This window comes from Octopus sinensis, linkage group LG16 (genome assembly GCF_006345805.1).
Source record: "Octopus sinensis linkage group LG16, ASM634580v1, whole genome shotgun sequence".
In the NCBI taxonomy this organism is placed as follows: domain Eukaryota; kingdom Metazoa; phylum Mollusca; class Cephalopoda; order Octopoda; family Octopodidae; genus Octopus; species Octopus sinensis.
The window spans coordinates 21482860-21504876 of record NC_043012.1 but is presented as its reverse complement, the minus strand read 5'-3'; positions in this window follow the sequence as shown (position 1 = coordinate 21504876).

Below are 22017 nucleotides of genomic sequence, written 5' to 3'. Positions count from 1 at the left end.
CTTATTAGGGGTCAATGTTCTCTTATACTAGTCATCATCATTTTCATTTTATGTCTGCTTTCCATGCTGGCATGGGTTGGATGAGTCGATACAGTAATTTCATATTGGGAACCACTGCTCTCCTGTACTAGCGCTTGTATGTTTCACTTGGCTGGATGTCCTTCCTGTCATTGACCATTTTATTGAGTGTCCTGGCCACATTTTATCATGGCACTGACTCTAGAGAGGTAGATAAGTCATTGGCAAGGTAAGACTTGAATTTATTTTTATTTATTATTATTATTGAGTGGGAGAGCTGCACATGCCATCAAAGTGAGACTGGGGTGCAGTTATACGAAACTCAGTATACCTATCACGACTACCCGTCTCATAAGGGTACACCAGGCACATGCATCACAACCATATGTGCGCGACATGGGGGTCTCATATGAAGATAAACAGAGCATGAGGCCCAGTTAGAAATTTCTTCAGGTTGAGTATCCCATCCTGCTCAAAAGGTCCCTGAATAAAGTTTAAGGATGATGAATGAAACTCATGTTTCCAAAGGTAAATCATTGAAAACCCCCCAAGAATTCCTTTCAACACATGGCAATGATGCTCCCCTACTACTTCTACTCATGATCAGAGATGCACATATCATCAGCCACCAAGGGACATGCTCAACTGGTTAAGGTCAAACAACTGACAAGCAAATCTGTGATATTGAGCAAAATATTTGCTGTAGCCTATCTTTTACACCAAGACAAAACAATGTACATGATAACACTTCCACTCATTTAAGATCAAAATCCATGAGAGCCACTGCCTGGAACTGCATCAGTGCATTTATTATTATTTTTATTATTATTATTAGTAGTAGTAGTATAAAGGTAGTGAACTGGCAGAAATGTTAGCATGCCGGGTGAAATGCTTAGTGGTATTTTGTCTGTCTTTATGTTCTGAGTTCAAGTTCTGCCGAGGTCGACTTTCCCTTTCATTCTGTAGGAGTCGATTAAATGAGTACCAGTTATGCACTGGGGTTGATGTAATTGTCTTAATTCGTTCACCCAAATCTGAGGCCTTGTGCTTCTGGTAGAAAGGATTATTATTATCATTATTATTATTATTATTATTATTATTATGAAATGATATGCTGTGATTGAGAAGACATGGCAAGTAAAGTGAGATCGCAGCTGTAGCCTACACCAGTGTCACTCATTTAAAAAGTACCTTTGAGTCAAGTAAAATTGAAATCACAATCAAATGGAAATTGTAGTTGTAGCCGATACCAGTGCCACCCGACTGCAATAAGCACCAATCATGTGTGGGTCGTGCCAGTGCTGCCTGACTGGCTCCCATGCCAGTGGCATGCAAAAAGCACCATCAGATAGTGGCCGATGCCAGTGCCGTCTAACTAGCTCCCATGCCGGTGGCACGTAAAAAGCACCCACTACATTCTCGGAGTGTTTGGCATTAGGAAGGGCATCCAGCTGTAGAAACATTGCCAGATCAGATTGGAGCCTGGCACAGCCCACTGGCTTGCCAGACCTCAGTCAAACCGTCCAGCTCAAGCCAGCATCAAAAACGGACGTTAAACGATGGTGATGATGGTGAGCTGGGGGAATCATTGGGACGCTGGATAAAATGCCTTGCAGTATTTTTGTGGTTTTATATTCTGAGTTCAAATTCTGAATGGTTGCCTTTGCCTTTCATCCTTTCAAATTGAGAAGAATAAGTACCAGTTGAGTGCTGTGGGTGATATAATTCAGTACCCCACCCCACCACTCAGGACAATATTTCAGGACTTGTGACTATAATGGAAAGAAATACCTTGAGACAAGCTGAATTAACAAATTTGTGTTCTTATACTTGTTTGCCTGCTTCAAACTTCCTAAAAAATAGATTATTCACAGACTGAAATACTTCTTTTCTACTCTAGGCACAAGGCCCAAAATTGTTTGGGGAGGGGCGCGAGTCGATTAGATCGACCCAGTACGCAACTGGTACTTAATTTATCGACCTCGAAAGGATGAAAGGCAAAGTCGACCTCGGTGGAATTTGAACTCAGAACGTAAGGACAGATGAAATACCTATTTCTTTACTACCCACAAGGGGCTAAACACAGAGAGGACAAACGGATTAAGTCGATTATATCGATCCCAGTGCGTAACTGGTACTTATTTAATCGACCCCGAAAGGATGAAAGGCAAAGTCGACCTCAGCGGAACTTGAACTCAGAACGTAGCGGCAGACGAAACACTGCTAAGCATTTCGCCTGGCGTGCTAACGTTTCTGCCAGCTCGCCGCCTAGAACTGCAACAAATATTCCTTTCTACTCTAGGCATAAGGCCCGAAATTTTGGGGAAGGGGCTTGTCGATTAGATCGACCCCAGTACGCAACTGGTACTTAGTTTATCGATCCTGAAAGGATGAAAGGCAAAGTCAACCTCGGCGGAATTTGAACTCAGAACGTAAAGACAGATGAAATACCACTAAGCATTTCGCCCAGCGTGCTAACGCTTCTGCCAGCTCGTCGCTTTACAGACTAAAACATTACTGCAACATTTATTGAGCAAAAGAATAACAATTTTGTGGATTTATTTTTTAAAGGTTCTGCGTTTCTGAAATGCATTTGTATATTTCGTTACAAATGAATCCTGAAATTTCTCATTCAAACAAACCTGGAATAAAGACCTCAAACTATGAGCATTGACTGCTCAAATGTTTTATTCAACTGGATGCAGACATGGTTGTATGGCTGAGAAGTGTGCCTCCCAATGTCATGGTTTTGAGTTCAGTTTCACTGCGTGGCACTATGGGCAAGTGTCTCCTAATGAAGCACAAGCCAGTCAAATCCTGCTGAGTGGATTTGCTAGATGGAAACTGAAAATAGCCCATCATACAATATGTATATGGCTTAATGGGTTGAGCATTCAGCACTCGATTGTAAGGACATAAATCCAATTTCCAGCCGCACATTGTGTTCTTGAGCAAGACACTTTATTTCATGTTGCCCCAGTCCACTCAGATGGCGAAATGGTGTTGTACCTGCATTTCAAAGGGTCCACCTTGTCACATTCTTCGCAAGAACTACACTAAGGGTACTCGTATCGCAGCCACTTGCAAGTTAATTTCACGAGCTGGCTCTTCTATTGATTGGATCAACTGGAACCCATTGTCATAACCGACAGAATGCCAGTATATATGTGTGTATGTATGTTTATAGGGACCATGTAGATCTTTGTTAATACCTTGTTAGCATCCAGCATGTGCTGAACTGTGACTGTCCAATCTTGTTTTATGTGTGTGTGTGTGTGTGTGTCTCCTTCACATGACATCCCATAATAGCTGTCATAGAAGCAGTGTCGTTCATTTCCAATATTCTGCAAGAAAATGTCTGGCCATGAGGGGAGCTATAACCTTGCCAACAAACAGATGAGGCTTAGCAAAGGGAATAGTTTCCAGCCATAAACAATCTTCCTCAGTAAATACTCATCTGATCCATGCAAGCATGGAAAAATGGATGTTAAGATGAAGATAAGGATAGTATATATATATATATATATATGAACATAGCTCTATCTCTATAAACCAAACAGAGGCAATTCAGTCTGTTGATTGATAAAGTACCAAGTGTTCTTTATCCACCTACAATTACATAAAAGATGAGGGAATGACAGTATTTTAGGCATCAATTTTATAAATCAATATCAATCTATCTATCTATCTATCCTCCCTGTTCTCCCTTCTGTTCTTTCATTCCTTCCTTTCTCTTTTGCTCCCTCTCTCTTGCTCTCTTTGCCCCTCTCTTTCTCTCAGCTTTGTGTTCTAGAACATGGCACCACCACTAAAGAGGTAACCTTGTCTTGGACAGGACGTAATGATTTTTCTAATGATCTACGTTATTTCCTCACGTTTGAGACAACATGACCGAGAGAATGAATACGAGTGAGTGACGAGGAGGGAATCTGGACGAGAGGGTGATAGAAGAGAGAGTGTGATGGGAGAAACAGTGTGACAGGAGCGAAATAAGTGATAGAGGAGAAAGTGGTGTGAGAAAGAGAACGATGAAGGATGGCAGGAGTGTAGAGTTTTGATTCCTTGCAATAAAAACGTTTTTGGCAAGTTATCCGATTTCCAATCGACTTCGATATATATCTGCACTCTCCAAAGATCTTAACAAATATCGAAATTAAGATTATTTTCGAAAAAAAATCAAATATTGTAAAAATATTTTAGTGTTTCTTTTATTATTTTATTTTATTTTATTTTATATCATTGGTGTTCCGGCTACAGCAACAACAATATCAACAACAATGATAGCAACAAGAGAGTATGTAGGAAAATATACAACATCGAAAGCAGATGATAGGGACAAGGGTTTCAAAACGATGCTACATCGAGATTTGTTGGAAAAGTGCAAGGATTGTTTTCACATACAAGTGTTGAGATATCACATAGATACACTTTCACCGTGGTTACGATAGTGGCGGTGGCGGCAGTGGGAGGGAGATGGAGGGTGACGAATTCAGTTGTGTGGATAGACTTCTTGTGTATTTCATAAAAAAAAAAATACCAGGGCCCTCCAAAGAGCTGATATTGAAGAGATTGGGGGTGTGGTAAGTATCAAGCAAATGAGAAACAGATTCCCCAGTCATTCACTGGATTGGTCTCTAGTTGCTTTCATGTAAGTGTCCCAGAGGTCCGCAGTTAAGTGAATCTGAGCTTATGGAATATTTCCTGCCTGCTTCGGTTCCAACATCGGCATGGGAATGACCCGTTGTGTAATTTGAACTTACAACGTCAAGAGTTAGTGGTTTGCTATGATAATCATTCGGTTACTTCGCCAAAAGGTAAACGAGAGTGAAAGTGTGATCAAGTTGTCCTCATCGTTGAATTTGTTACCCCACCCAATCATAATCTTAGTGAAATGTACCTAAATGGTACGTGTCTCAACAATTGTCTGTAAAAGGGAACGGAAATGCTCCAACAAATGTCGTACCATCATTACGAAACTCATGTCCTTGCATTCAATGTAGCATCTTATCCAATACCCAGTCTTATTGTTGTTGTCAGTGTTGTTGATATTCTTGTTGCTGCAGTAGGAAGACAAATGTAAAAGAATAAATATAAAATATAAATATAAAATCTTTTTACAATATTTGATTTTTTTCAAAAACAAGTTTTGCTTAAATATTTTCTCAAGATCTTGGAAGTCAATTGGAAATCGGGTAAAATGTCGGAAAAGTCAACGAAGTTTCAATTGCGATATTATTTAGCTCCCAGCGGCTCATTTCGTGTAACTATAAATCGACACATCTCACACGCTTCCGGCTGTATCCATCTGAAACTAGGAAGGCGAGATCTATGTTATTTAAATATTTATCCACACGGACAAAATACGTCGACAGGTTATCAACAATTGGCTCTTCAACTGGGGAAATGACATCGTTTATTAGAATCGTACAAAACTGCGTGGACCTTATTACATTATAGCCAGCTTCTTTCACTGACCCATCAGAAGGGATCGTGTTTATTTGCACCACATTTGTAGCACAAGGTTCTTTGGTTAATCCCTAACACTGAATCTTCTTTAAGGGAATTCGTGGGATATCCAAAATGCGTTTGATGCTTGTTTTTGCATTTTAAACTAGAATTTGAAGAAGACATTTCAAATGAGAGAGAGAGAGAGAGGGAGAGAAAGAGAAAGAGAAAGAGAAAGAGAAGAGAGAGAGAGAGAGAGAGACGGTAACTAGTTCAAATTCCGCCGAGGTCGACTTTGCCTTTCATCCTTTCGGGGTCGATTAAATAAGTACCAGTTATGCACTGGAGTCGATGTAATCGACTTAATCCGTTTGTCTGTCCTTGTTTGTCCCCTCTGTGTTTAGCCCGTTGTGGGCAATAAAGAAATAGGTAACCGTTTTAAGCAAGTAAATCAACATCATTAACACTATACTGTATTATGGAAATTGATGAGTGAATACCCTTGAGACATAGACAGAAATCGAGAGAAGAGAGAGAGAGAAAGAGAAAATTAGAAGTCAGTGACAGAGCATACATGCGCACACAATAGCTCGTATATACACCTACTGTAATCTAATTGACATACATGGTTTTCACATATTTGTAAATAATATATTACTGAAGCTACAGTTTTTGTTACTGATGTCAGCCACATTTTAAATTTATCTCCGACTGCAGGCTGTCCTATTTACATAAAATTATTGTCAAGTCTAAGCTTTCTTTTAACGTTATCTATACTTTTTTTCTTTTGATATTGATGACATTCTGAGATTCACTCCAGCGAAATTAGCGACAATTTTTACTGTCTCACGCACGCACGCACGCACGCACACACACACACACACACATATAAGGGTATAAGTATTTGTATATGTATGTATGTATGTAGATATATATATATATATATATATATATATATATATATATATATATATATATATATATATCACCGTGATCGACCAGGCTATCAGATGTTGCTACACATCGCTGGTCACAATGCGCTTCGCATTGTTTTAAGCCTTCAAATGACGTCACCCCGCTGGCTAAGTGAGCAGGCCAATATATATATAAAATATATAAATACGGAGAAAAAGAGAGAAAGAAAGAGAAAGAGAGAGAGAGAGAGAGAGAGAGAGAGAGAGAGAGAGAGAGAGCATATTTTGATGGTCAAATCAGATAAACCAAGATGTCGTCATTTTTTTTTTCCCTCAAGCGACGCTATAGTTTAGATGGAGAAAATATGCAGCAATGGATAACGAAGGACCCTCTGCACCAGGGATTCTTAACCATTCTTTTTATCTACGGACTCCTTTGATTACTATTTTAATCTTGTGGATCCCCATAGCCATTCGATGTTTAAAAACTAGTTTTATAGAAACTGCTTTCAAAATTCCTATTTTGCTTTTCCCTCCATTCACTTGTGGAGGTTGAACGAAGTAAAATGTTAGAGAAGGAAACCCAACGGATCTTTTCGGTTTGAACGGCAGTTTTTAGCATAATTTCTAGGTAACTAAAAAAATGTTAAACTTCGTTTACTGGTAGAATGTGTTTATAAAACATCTTTTTCTCTTGGCTTTATTGAGAAAATTCTATAGTTTGTAAGATATTTGTTGTTTTTTTTCTTCAATTTCTGCAATTTCAACCAATCAATGACGTCTATTGCGGTGAAAACATTCTGTGCCGTATGACTATGTCCCTCGGTTAAGAAACAGATTGGGTTTATTTACATTTCTGAAGAAAAAAAGATACCCTTCCCCCCCACCGCTAACCGGATCTTTTCTTTTTGAAAGCCAGATTTTCCTAGTTAACTAAACAATTTGAAACTTCGTATACTGGTAGAATGTGTCAAAAGAAAACATAATTGTAAACCAAAATGAAAACGGAATTGTAATTTCTAAGTTTACGTTGTTTAATATTCGAATTTTAACCAATGTATTCTTTCTTTCGACCTCATATTATTTACTGCCTCTCAAAATATTGTTACTGTGACGTAAACAGCTATTTTGTGACGTAGTTAACGTAAACATGTAAATAGCTAACTACATGTAAACATCTCCGCTTATCATAAACTTCGTGGAGTATATATAAAATTTGTGTAGATCCTAAATAGCTACACACACATGTATCAAACATATGCATATATTATATATATTATATATATATAGATATATATATACACACCTACACACATATTCTAATGCATATGCATATATGTGTATATATTTATAATGTGTGTGTATTATAGATGCATACATTATATATATATATAAAAGATGTTTACATACAATATATATATGTTATATACATCTACATGTATATGTATGTATGAATATATAAGTACCACAGAATTTGGATCAAACTGTTTTGATCCATACATACACACACACACACACACACCAACACTACCATCCATGAGACATCCTAAGATAATCAATGCTACTACTACTACTATCATCATCATTATCATCATCATCCACTGCCGCCACCACCACCACCTCTACAAAAACACCAACACTATAATTGCTGCCATCATACACATCCACTGTCACCACCACCACCACTGCCATGATAACCACATCTACCACAGCTGTTTGCTTACTGCTTACCCACTCACAAAATAGCTATCTACGTCACATTAACACTATGCAGCTAATAATTTCAAATGAAAACAGAAAATATGATTGGTTAAGGATAGAATAAGTACTGGGCTTACAAAAAGAATAAGTCCCGGGGTCGAGTTGCTCGATTAAAGGCGAGGCTCCAGCATGGCCGCGGTCAAGAGTAACATTAAAAGTAAAATATGTTTTATACGACACATTAGGGTTAGGGTTAGTGTCCGAAGGTTGAAAGTGTTTAGTTACAAAAAATATATTTCTCGATCTGCCGTTGAAAGGGTAAAGATCCCTTATATTATTTATTTAAACCCTTTACAAACTAGAAGGGTTATGGGTCAAGAGGAAAATACATCAATCAAATGTGGGAAGGCCATCGGTTGAATAAAACATTGTTCCTCAACAGAACAATAAGGCTCTATAGTTAGGGGGAAATTTACCCTTCAGTTTCAAAACTCAGGTGGAGCCAAAAGAGGCTCTACACATACATACGTATACACACACACATACATACATACATACATACATATATCCAGACAACTCAGCTTATAGATATATATATTATATATATATATATATATATATATATATATATATCCCGCTTGTATCGCTTTCAATGCCACTAATCCCGTCCGATTCGCTCCAAAATTTACAGGGACATGTAGAAGAGGTGACGATGCTCGTGGGCTACCTTAGAAATCCCTATCTTAAAAGTGTGGTTGTTAGGGGCCATCTTCCTCACTCACGCTATTTCCTCCAGTACCCTCTCACTCCCCTTCATTTATAACTTTGATAATTCCACTACCGTTATTTAAAGTATCTGTCACTCTCGCTATTTCCTCTCTTTTTCACTCCTCTCTGTTTCTTACCTTCCCATTACATCGGCGTTCTTTTACGTATCTGTCTGTCACCAACAAACACCGAGCATGAGAACAAATATTATGAATCAGATATTCTTGCGTTCATTTATATGTATGTGTGTGTGTGTGTGTGTGTGTGTGTGTTCTATATATAAATATGTATATATAATGTATGTGTGTGTGTTCTATATAAAATATGTATATATAATGTATGTGTGTATGTTCTATATATAAATATGTATATATAATGTATGTGTGTGTGTGTTCTATATATAATATGTATAATAATGTATTATACAAAGTGTATATATCTGTATTTATGTATATTATATTAAAATCTACATATATATATCAACTACACAAACACAAAAAATGTTGATATATATATGTAGATTTTATGTATGTTGATATATATGTGTAGATTTTAATATAAATATGTATTGCAGTGTAATATTATAACAGGTTTAATTTCTATGCATTAATTTGCACTTTCTTCTATAACGTCAATAGGTATTTTATATTCAATGTAAGGTTTTTCCTCGGATTTTATAATTTTTATAAGTTTTTTTATATATATATATATATTTTTTTTTGACCTTTTTGTTTATCGCTCGAAGATTGACCGTTTTTTCTCAAGGGCCAATCAAAACAAGTCCATTTCTTTCTTTTTAAGGTGTAGCGTTTGTAAGAGTATAGATTGAATTGATATATCGGTTCCATTCTAGCAAAAACTGTCTGATGAACGGCAACGAGAAATCAGAGTAACAGATTTTGTTGAATTTTCTGCTGCTTAAAATAAAGTATATCTATTATATATACTATATATATATAATCTATATATAATATATATATATATTATATATATATATATATATATATATATATTATTTATTTAAACCCTTTACAAACTAGAAGGGTTATGGGTCAAGAGAAAATACATCAATCAAATGTGGGAAGGCCATCGGTTGAATAAAACATTGTTCCTCAACAGAAATAATAAGGCTCTATAGTTAGGGGGAAATTTACCCATTCAGTTTCAAAACTCAGGTGGAGCCAAAAGAGGTCTCTACACATACATACGTATACACACACATACATACATACATACATACAACATATATCCAGACAACTTCAGCTTATATATATATATATATATATATATATATATATACCGCTTGTATCGCTTTCAATGCCACTAAATCCCGTCCGATTCGCTCCAAAATTTACAGGGACATGTAGAATGAGGTGACGATGCTCGTGGGCTACCTTAGAAATCCCTATCTTAAAAGGTGTGGTTGTTAGGGGCCATCTTCCTCACTCACGCTATTTCCTCCAGTACCCTCTCACTCCCCTTCATTTATAACTTTGATAATTCCACTACCGTTATTTAAAGTATCTGTCACTCTCGCTATTTCCTCTCTTTTTCACTCACTCTGTTTCTTACCTTCCCATTACATCGGCGTTCTTTTACGTATCTGTCTGTCACCAACAACACACGAGCATGAGAACAAATATTATGAATCAGATATTCTTGCGTTCATTTATATGTATGTGTGTGTGTGTGTGTGTGTGTGTGTTCTATATATAAATATGTATATATAATGTATGTGTGTGTGTTCTATATATAAATATGTATATATAATGTATGTGTGTATGTTCTATATATAAATATGTATATATAATGTATGTGTGTGTGTGTTCTATATATAAATATGTATATATAATGTATATATACAAAGTGTATATATCTGTATTTATGTATATTATATTAAAATCTACATATATATATCAACATACACAAAAAACACAAAAAATGTTGATATATATATGTAGATTTTATGTATGTTGATATATATATGTAGATTTTAATATAAATATGTATTGCAGTGTAATATTTATAACAGGTTTAATTTCTATGCATTAATTTGCACTTTCTTCATTAACGTCAATATGTATTTTATTCAATGTAAGGTTTTTTCCTCGGATTTTATAATTTTTATAAGTTTTTTTATATATATATATATTTTTTTTTTTGACCTTTTTGTTTATCGCTCGAAGATTGACCGTTTTTTCTAAAGGGCCAATCAAACAAGTCCATTTCTTTTTAAAGGTGTTGTTAGTCGTTGTAGTATAGATTGAATTGATATATCGGTTCCATTCTAGCAAAAACTGTCTGATGAACGGCAACGAAGAAATCAGAGTAACAGATTTTTGTTGAATTCTGCTGCTTAAAATAAAGTATATATATATATATATATATATATATATATATATATATATATATATATATATTATATATATATTTATTTATTTATTACACACATGTGAGTGAGAACACTGAGATATTTTTGGTATCTAACATATGTCAGATACTGCGAGCGCTGCTTCTGATTGGTCAATCGATGGTGATGACCCGAGGTCACGGGACACAGCGCTGCTTCTGATTGGTCAATCCATGGTGATGACCCGACGTCACGGTGACGGTACTACTTTTGTCATTCATAAGTTACAACTAAACGTGAAGAATTTAGTTATTGGGTTAATAAGATATATGGTCGTTATTCGTGTGTAATAAATAAAATACCAAACTCATTCCCTATGGATACCGTATTTATTACAACTCGTTTACAAGCCACTCGTTGTAATAAATACGGTATCCATAGGGAACTCGTTTGGTATTCTCTATATATATTCAGTCAAACTAATGCACCTGCTTGTTATTCCTGCACCTGTCTTCGTCTTTTGTTGTTTTCTGTAAATATATCCTTTTATATATGTGTGCTGCAAGATTCTTGATGTGAAACCGTGCGTTGAAACAGATATTGTATTTTTTTTCCTCTTTTTGCCAAATAAACAGGCGCACTATATAATTCCCTTTTCACTCATTTATTACTGTTCTTATTCTAATTTATGTTTATCGTCCGGAAATCTTTCGTCACACCTCTGTGAACTCTTCAGCGACACTTTCTGTCTTCGTGTGTACTCTTGCTCCGCTTTTATACATATACACACATACGCGAGTAAATATACGGGTTAAAACCCTTGTGGTATGCTATAAAGCTCGTATAAAGTCTTACTCAAAGAAGGTGCATTTCACACCTTGAATTGGTGATAATGATTACACAACATCTCACCAATGAACAAGTGTAAAAATGTGTCGAAACAATTGTAATGTTTATAGATAATGTCATATATATATATATATATAGATATATATATATAGATATATATATATATATGTATGTATGCATGTATGTATGTATGTATGTATGTATGTATGTATGTATGTATGTGTGTATGTATATACTACATATATATGTATATACATATGCATATATGGGTACAGGACGTCACAGAAGGTAAAAACAACAGGAAATACGAAAATATGGAAACGAACTTTTTGCGAACAGCGAAAGAAACAATATTATCGATAATGCCCGAAATTGCATTTGACTCCTCTTGCTGATAACTGATGAAGAATTTGTGACCTTGTGTGTTTTCTGTTCGCCTGTGCATTTAGTATGTGTTCGTTTGGTTATTTACAATACGTTTATTTTTAATTATATATATATAGATATGTCATATTTTCCGTTTGTTGTCTTTTTATTTAATCCTGAAGATATTATTTATGTAACGCACGCACTCATTAATCTTTTACCTATATATATATATATGTGTGTGTGTGTGTGTATGTGTGCGTGTGTGTGTGAGAGAGTGTGCGCGCGCGCGTATGTGTGTGTGTGTGTAGTTCAAATTTACAGAAAACAAACGACGAAGACAGGTGAAAGAACAACAAGCAGAGTTTGAAGGTTTTTTAGTTATAGAAATCGACCCCAGGACTTACTCTTTGGAACCCTAGGACTTATTCTATCGGTTTCTTTTTCCAAAACGCTAAGCTACGGGGACGTGTATATATATACATATATATATATATATATATATATATATATATATATATATATATATATATATATATATATATATATATAGGCGTAGGAGTGACTGTGTGACAAGAAGTTTGCTGCCTGGTCACTAGGTCAAATAGATTTGGACGATGGAAACTGAAAAAAGCCCGTCGTATATACGTGTTTGTGGGCCGGAGGGGGCTAGCTTCGTGCTTGTCCCAGACAACCGCTTATTGACTTCCTTTCCATCCCCGCAACTTAGAAGTTCGACGAAATTAACCGATAGAATATGTCGAATGACTGAGACAAGTAAATGTTTTTTTAGATATATCGTAGTAATATCTAATGTAGTTGTGGTTTACGACCAGTCTGGACGTTACCATTGGTTTCACACTTTTTATACTCTTAGCAATATAGACGTCTCCCACTGCTAAGAACGTAAAAGGCGCGAAAGCAATGGTGACTCCCTGACAGGCCATACCAGCCACATAGTTTCGGGTTCATTCACACTGCGTGGCACCTTAGAACCTAGGGTTGGATTCAAAATTCTACCAGGACACCTGATGAAGGCTGGAGGGTAAATCAGCCGAAAGTTTGTGGTAGCAACAAACAAGATGAGGACAAATATCCGTCCAATGTAAATATTGTACAGAATTCCTCATCTCTAAAATATAGAACAATTTATGATTGTTTCAAAAATTCCATGTTGACTTAATCTTGCATTGTGTTTTTAAACGACTCCACAATTAATGATGTAGTCATATCTGTTGTACAGATACCCCGTTCATAGAAATGATCCCTCGCAACTCTCTACAAAAAATAATATGCTGAAGTGTTTGTCTACCGCTTAAATATAGGACATTAATCAATGTTTATAGTGGACGGCACAGCGGTCACGTTTATAAACATGACTGAAGATAAGTCAAAATGAATTTGTAGAAATAATTGTAAACTATGAAACAAAAATAATAACGCAAACTCCACTTTTCAGTGCTTATTACTTCTGTAACCTCTCAGAGGAAACATGACTCCTCCTTCACTCCTCTCCACCCTTCATTTATGGTTTGAGAATAATTCTATAATTGTTGTAAACTGGAATGGAACTTACTCTCTTTCTGCTCACATCCATTCACCATTTAATGCTACTTGCTTTGCATCTTTCAGAGAGATAGATTAGATATAACTAGCAGTATCGCCCGGCGTTGCTCGGGTTTGTAAGGGAAATAACTATATAAGCATTTTTAGAGAGTTATAGCCAAAAAAATGCATTAAAAATGGAAAAAAATGATGGTAAATTTTTTTTAAATCGTTGACTCATCGTAGACATTTTTAGAGAGTTACTTCCCTTATATAATAGCAAAAAAATGCATTAAAATGGAAAAAAATGATGGTAATTTTTTTTTTAAATCGTAGACTCATCGTAGACGCGCGCTAATACCCAGAAGGGCTCGATATGAATCACGACTATAAGATACCCGGTTTTGGTTAAACTGCACCGCAAAATGTGGGAGTAGTTAGGAATCTAAATCGTAGGAGACAGACACACAACCTCTCTTTTACATATAAAGATAAACTCAAAGAGCAACTAGAAAGTGAAAGTAGTATCTAACTTAGGATGTCTCATAGATAGTGGTGGCAATGGTGTTGGAGGTGGTAGATGTGGTTATCATGGCAGTGGTGGTGGTGGTGTAGTGGTGACAGTGGATGTGTATGATGGCAGCAATTATAGTGTTGGTGTTTTTGTAGAGGTGGTGGTGGTGGCGGCGGCAGTGGATGATAATGATAATGATGATGATAGTAGTAGTAGCATTGATTATATTAGGATATCTCATGGATGGTAGTGTTGAAGACATTGCAGAGTGTAGTGGTGGTGAAATTGGTGATTTTGAATATGATGCTGGTATTGATCTTGGGGTTGTGGTTGCAGAAGATGGTTGTGGTGGTGGCATTGGAGGTTGTAGTAATGGTTGTAGTGGTGGTTGTGAAGATGATTCTGATATTGATAGTCTTTGCATTGAGGTGGTGGCAGAGTCAGAGTAAATAATAAGAGCCCAGTTAACACAAGATTCTTAAATTTCGGAGATCATAAGATAGAGAGCAAGAAGTTAAAAGTTCCAATACTGGCCCAATACCTACACCCCAGATTCTTCAACTATTTTATAAGAAAGGGGTTAATGGCAGGATAGGGATTCAGCTTTAAAATAAATTGTATAACAAAAAATACATAAATAAATTACTGCTCCAACGATGTAATTTTAGTATGTGTGTGTGTGTAAGCAATGCAAACAATGGAAAATAATTTAAACACTCATTTTCTGATGTCTAAGGATGGATATTTATGCGTATGAATCTTTTTATTTTTATTTTCTTTCAAATATAATTCTAGGGAACTGAAAAAGCTGTGTACGGTGCCAAGCGAATTTAGCTATTTACGATGAGCGGATGTTTACGTTACAAACGAATCTCTAGGTCTGTTTACATGTTTACGTTAACTACGTCACAAAATAGCTGTTTACGTCACAGTAACAATATTTTGAGAGGCAGTAAATAATATGAGGTCGAAAGAAAGAATACCATTGGTTAAAATTCGAATTATTAAACAACGTTAAACTTAGAAATTACAATTCCGTTTTCATTTTGGTTTACAATTATGTTTTCTTTTGACACATTCTACCAGTATACGAAGTTTCAAATTGTTTAGTTAACTAGGAAAATCTGGCCTTCAAACTGAAAAGATCCCGCTAACCTAACCCTAACCCTAACTAATCCTAACTTTAACCCTAACCCTAAAACAGATTGAAATGCAATAGATCAATACTAGGGTCATAATTATGGGTGACAATTTCATATGACACCGCTAGAAAAAACTGCCGTTCAAACCGAAAAGATCCCTATTTTGTTATATGGACACCTAAAAATCTTATATGGACTCTCAGGGGCCATGTGGACCCCAGTTGAAAACCACTGCTCTACACGGTCGCTTGAACGGTTAGAACTAGCAGCCTCATCTCCCATAAATCACGTAATCTCATCTTAAATAAAGATTTTCACTGGCGAGTGTAGATACCGAGAAACAACAACAACAAGAAAAACCAAAAAAAACAAAAAAGGAAAAAAGATGTAATGGTCACATATGGAACGCTTTGATCAAGTCATAAGTTTGTTCGATTAGGGCCGAACTGAGGTTAAGCATCATCATCGTCATCATCATCATCATCATCACTATCATCATTATCGTCGTCGTCGTCGACATCATCATTATCATCGTCAACAACAACAACAACAACAGAAGCAACAACAATAACAACAACAACATCGTTTATAACTGAAATAATTCACAGATTTTTATGTTTTGTGTCTAAAGCTCGAGAAGCAACGCATACTTTTTTGTTTATGATTCAACCAGTGAGTTTCGCGATTCATCAACCTTCCAGGCACAACAGCCAAATCTTCCGCCAACCACACACGACTATCTGAAACAGAGGAAGGAAATATTCCTTAATACAGTTCTGGAGGCCCATAACCTGAAAAGGAAAAAGAAAAAAATAACAATAGGCGCAGGAGTGGCTGTGTGGTAAGTAGCTTGCTTACCAGCCACATGGTTCTGGGTTCAGTCCCACCGCGTGGCACCTTGGGCAAGTATCTTCTACTATAGCCTCGGGCCGACCAAAGCCTTGTGAGTGGATTTGGTAGACGGAAACTGAATGAAGCCCGTCGTATATATGTATGTATATATATATATATATTATATATATATATATATATATATTATATATATATATATATATATATATATATGTGCGTGTGTATTTGTGTGTCTCTGTTTGTCCCCTAGCATTGCTTGACAACCGATGCTGGTGTGTTTATGTCCCCGTTACTTAGCGGTTCGGCAAAAGAGACCGATAGAATAAGTACTGGGCTTACAAAAGAATAAAGTCCCGGGGTCGAGTTGCTCGATTAAAAGGCGGTGCTCCAGCATGGCCGCAGTCAAATGACTGAAACAAGTAAAAGAGTAAAAGAGTAAGTAAAGACATGATGAGCGCACGACGAATACGCTTCATAACGCGTCTGTTCCTCAGCCAGAACAGAAATGAAGCTAAACAATAATTTAGCTCTGAGAATCGTAATTCCTGTCGTTGGGGACATTGCGTTGGACAAAACACATCGCTAAAATTGCCAAGAAGGCTGAAGATGTCTTGGCATCACTCACCAAGTCCTTTGTGAGCTGCTCTCCGGCTAATCTATCTGCGGCTTTATGGAAGCACTCCGTCGGTTACGACGACGAGGGTTCCGGTTGATCCGAATCAACGGAACAGCCTGCTCGTGAAATTAACGTGTAAGTGGCTGAGCACTCCACAGACACGTGTACCCTTAACGTAGTTCTCGGGGATATTCAGCGTGACACAGAGAGTGACAAGGCCGGCTCTTTGAAGTACAGGTACAACAGAAACAGGAAGTAAGAGTGAGAGAAAGTTGTGGTGAAAGAGTACAGCAGGGATCACCACCATCCCCTGCCGGAGCCTCGTGGAGCTTTAGGTGTTTTCGCTCAATAAACACTCACAACGCCCGGTCTGGGAATCGAAACCGCGATCCTATGACCGCGAGTCCGCTGCCCTAACCACTGGGCCATTGCGCCTCCACCTGCGGCTTTATATAGCTATGGCAAATGCCTGATGGAATTTGCATCACTCGTCTGGAACCCCTATCTTGCCCAGAATATTAATCGTCTGGAAGCCGTTCAGCGTCGTGCAACCAAGAGAATACCCTCCATCAGGCATTTGCCATATTCTGAACGTGGGTGGGAAGCAAGCTTCTTACCACAGAACCACTCCTGCGCCTATGAAACACCTTTATAAGGCGGCGAGCTGGCAGAAGCGTTAGCGCGCCGGGCGAAATGCTTAGCGGTATTTCGTCTGTCGTTACGTTGTGAGTTCAAATTCCGCCGAGGTCGACTTTGCCTTTCATTCTTTCTGGGTCGATAAATTAAGTACCAGTTACGCACTGGGGTCGATGTAATCGACTTAATACCTACGTCTGTCCTTGTTTGTCCCCTCTATGTTTAGCCCCTTGGAAATAGTTATTTCGTCTGTCGTTACGTTCTGAGTTCAAATTCCGTCGAGGTCGACTTTGCCTTTCATCCTTTCTGGGTCGATAAAGAAAGTACCAGCTTCGCACTGGGGTCGATGTAATCGACTTAATCCCTTTGTCCTTGTTTGTCCTCTCTATGTTTAGCCCCTTGTGGGCAGTAAAGAAATATATATACGGAGATTTTTTTTATTGCGTGTTGTTTCTTTTTTTACATACCTTTTTCACCAAATCGGGGTAACTGCGGTACGTCTGAGAAATGAGCCACGCGAGGTAGGGTTGTTGCAGCGAGTGCCGTGGGTCATTCTCTTTGAAATCATGTCCACGAGGCGCGGCTGAACATTTCATATTTGGACAGGGGTCTTTATAACCTGTAACTCCCCCTCCCCCACCATCCGCCATCTTCTGCTACTTAACCCTCTCCCTCTTATTCTTTTTACTTTTTATTTCCTTGGTGAGGTCGTTCTGCGTTTTTTTTACCCCCTCTCTCTCGATAATTTGATTCTTTATAAATTTTAATGTCTTTTTTTCTTCCTTTTCTTCTTGAGTAAAAAAAAAAAATTGCTAAATAATTATTGCCAAAAAAAAAAAAATAATAATAACTGTATCTGATGTCGCTAACACAACATTTAGTATAGGAAATAACATTAATAATAATATCAATTATAAAGCTTTCTTTCTTTCTTTACTGAAGTAGATTCAACAAAAGAAAACTTCTACTCATTAAAATGTGTCGAATATAAATAAATACACCCATTGGCAGGATTTTTAACTGAATGGTTTTGAGATAAACGCATACTTTATAAACGTAGCTCTCTCTCTCTCTTCTCTCCCCTTCCTCTAATATATGTGGAATATATATATATATATATATATATATATATATATATATATATATATATAACATATATATATTGAATATATATATATAATATATATAACATATATGTTATATATATGTTGCATATATATTAAATTATATATATAATATATTGACATATGTATATAGAATATACGCGCGTGTGCACTGACACGTGCACATATCGGTAACGATGTATGTGTGTGTGTATGTGTGTGTGCGTGCGTGTGTGTGTATGTATGCAAGTGCGGATCTATCTATCTATCTATCTATCTATCTATCTATCTATCTATCTATCTATCTATCTATCTATCTATCATATACATATATATTTTCATATATGTCTTATAGGAATAGATATTGATCAAAGTATAAAGTATTATAGATCCATTACAACCAATCTTACTAATTGGTTTCGCACTGAGTACTAAAACCAGATGTTAAGTAAAACCGTATGCTCTTCAGAGAGAGCCTGTTTGAAAAAATATTAGGTGACTGCTTTCCGGTTTGGGAGGTGAAAAAACTCACAACCGGTTTGTGGGTGTTGTGAAAAATGATGAAACGAAGCCATGGTAGGCGAATCGAGCAAGGATTCTATCAAGAGTTATGTTATTTGGCATCACAGTCTTTGAAATGCTGCAAGGCGGCATGAGTTTTCTGAAAATACGTGTAACGGTACAAAACGAACACACAGAGACAAATGCACCCAAACATGTGCTTAAAAGCTTCGGACACCCCCTCGACTAACTGGATAGTCAACCTGTTTTGGGGAATGTACTTTTTGGCACTGGGAGTAAACGAACACGCGCGCAAGCGTAGAAATATACTTATACAGATAGAGAGATAGACAGAGAGACAGACAGAGACAAAGAGAGTAAGTGATAGGGAAAGAGATACATTATACATGCTTACTAACATAACTAGATGCTCTCACACATAAAAGGGAGGGAGAGAGAGAGAGAGAGTGAGAGAGAGAGAGAGAGAGAGAGAGAGAGAGAGAGAACGAGAGAAACATTAAAACGCGTGATGTCAAATAAGACAGCGTCTAATCAGGGACGTCGAAGAGGCATCGCTAAAATGACAGTGACAAAACGGCTCATACCCCCCTCCCCTCCCATACACGTACATACGAACCGTGTTTATTGAAAATTTTAATATTGTGACTTCAGAAAATATCTTTTTATGTTATGCTTTATATATTTGCCAAAAATATTAAATTGATATGCAAAAGATGTCCAGAAGTAGCTGTAACTGAAATGTGTTTCAGTCATCAAAGTCTATTGAATGTGTTTTGTTGTTTAGTTTGGATTTACAACACAAAACTGATCGTGCAATTTAGTGCTTTGATGCAAAGGTGCCGCGTCAATTGAGTGACATAGAGCTGATTGTAGAATATGGTTCTCTGACGAAAAGGTGCCTACTTGCCTCTTATCGTCAGCATGCAACACAGAGGTAACCATGAAAGAGACGCAAGAATGAAACCTAGCGATCTCCTTCCCTGGAAACCCACGAACGGACACATACAGGTATCGGCAGACCGAAAATAGCATATATTATCAGGTTAAGGAAATGAAAACTATTAACGAAAATTGGGGCCTCTGGAGTTGAAGAGTTGCATTGGTCAATTCGCGAGACTTGATGATGATGATGATGACGATGATATATATATACACACACAGGGTTTGGCCAATATTGAATCAAAACCATTTATTTCCAATATTTATTTATGTTTAACAACTGAACGAATTTAATAAAAGCATCTACTGAGTTGGCAACTAAGTTACCGCCGTTTTTTTTAAATTTTGGAATCTATTATTTTCGAGAATTCTATTTTTGAATCATTTTGGAATCTATTTTTTTTTCTAGGTAATTTTAGTTAATTTTTGTTTATTTTCAGATCATTAAAATGGAATGTCAAGTTAAGAAAAACGAGCATTTTCGACACCTCCTTTTTGCTTTTAATCAAGGTTCTAAGGTCGCAAAAGCTGCTCGCGACATTTGTGCTGTGTACGGAGAGGGTGCCATCACTGAAAGAACCGCCCGTGATTGGTATGCCAACTTAAAAAATGGAAATTTTGACCTCAAAGATGCACCTCGTTCTGGCAGTCCAATTGAGTTCGATGAAGGGCGATTAAAACTTTTGCACGAAAATTCTCGTCAAACATCAAAGGAACTAGTAGAGAAAACGGAATGCTTCCACACTGCTTTAGAGAAGCATCTTCACTCGATGGGAAAGATTCAGAAGTATGGAGCGTGGGTTCCGCATGCTTTAAGTGACAAAAAAAAAAATCAACGAGCCACAATCTCCGCTGGTTTGCTTGCTCGTCACCTCTCAACTCATGGACACAAGCAACGATTTCTTTACCGAATCATTCCTGGCGACCGACGAAAAATGGTGCCTGTACATCAATATGAAGCAGCGTAAGGAATGGCTTAGCCCCAGTAAACAAGCGACACTGCGCGTGAAACAAGATCTTCATCCGCGTAAAATGATGTTGTGCGTATGGTGGGACTGAGAAGGGATTATCCATTACGAATTGCCTGATCGGAACCAAACGGTCAACGCGGAACCCTATGTTCAACAGATGGAACGACTCAACACGGCTATTCAAGAGAAAAGACCTAATCGTCAGTATGGAGTTCTTCTGCTGCACGACAGCGCCCGCCCTCATATCACCAATATGACCAAAGAAGCCATTCAAACGCATGGCTGGGAAGAGTAATATGCTTTATTTAAAGCAGCAGAAAATTCAACAAAACCTGTTACTCTGAGTTTCCCGTTGCCGTTCATCGGACATGAACGGCAACGGGAAACTCAGAGTAACAGGTTTTGTTGAATTTTCTGCTGCTTTAAATAAAGCATATATATACACATATATTTATACAACACACACACACACACACAAATATATATATATATATATATATATATATATATATATATATCACGTGATCACGTGACCGACCAGTCCATCAGATGTAGTTACACATCGCTGGTCACAATGCGTTAGCATTGTTTTAGCCTTCGAATGACGCCACCCCGCTGGCTAAGCGAGCAGGCTAATATATATATATATATATTATATATATATATAATATCACGTGATCACGTGACCGACCAGTCCATCAGATGTAGTTACACATCGCTGGTCACAATGCGTTAGCATTGTTTTAGCCTTCGAATGACGCCACCC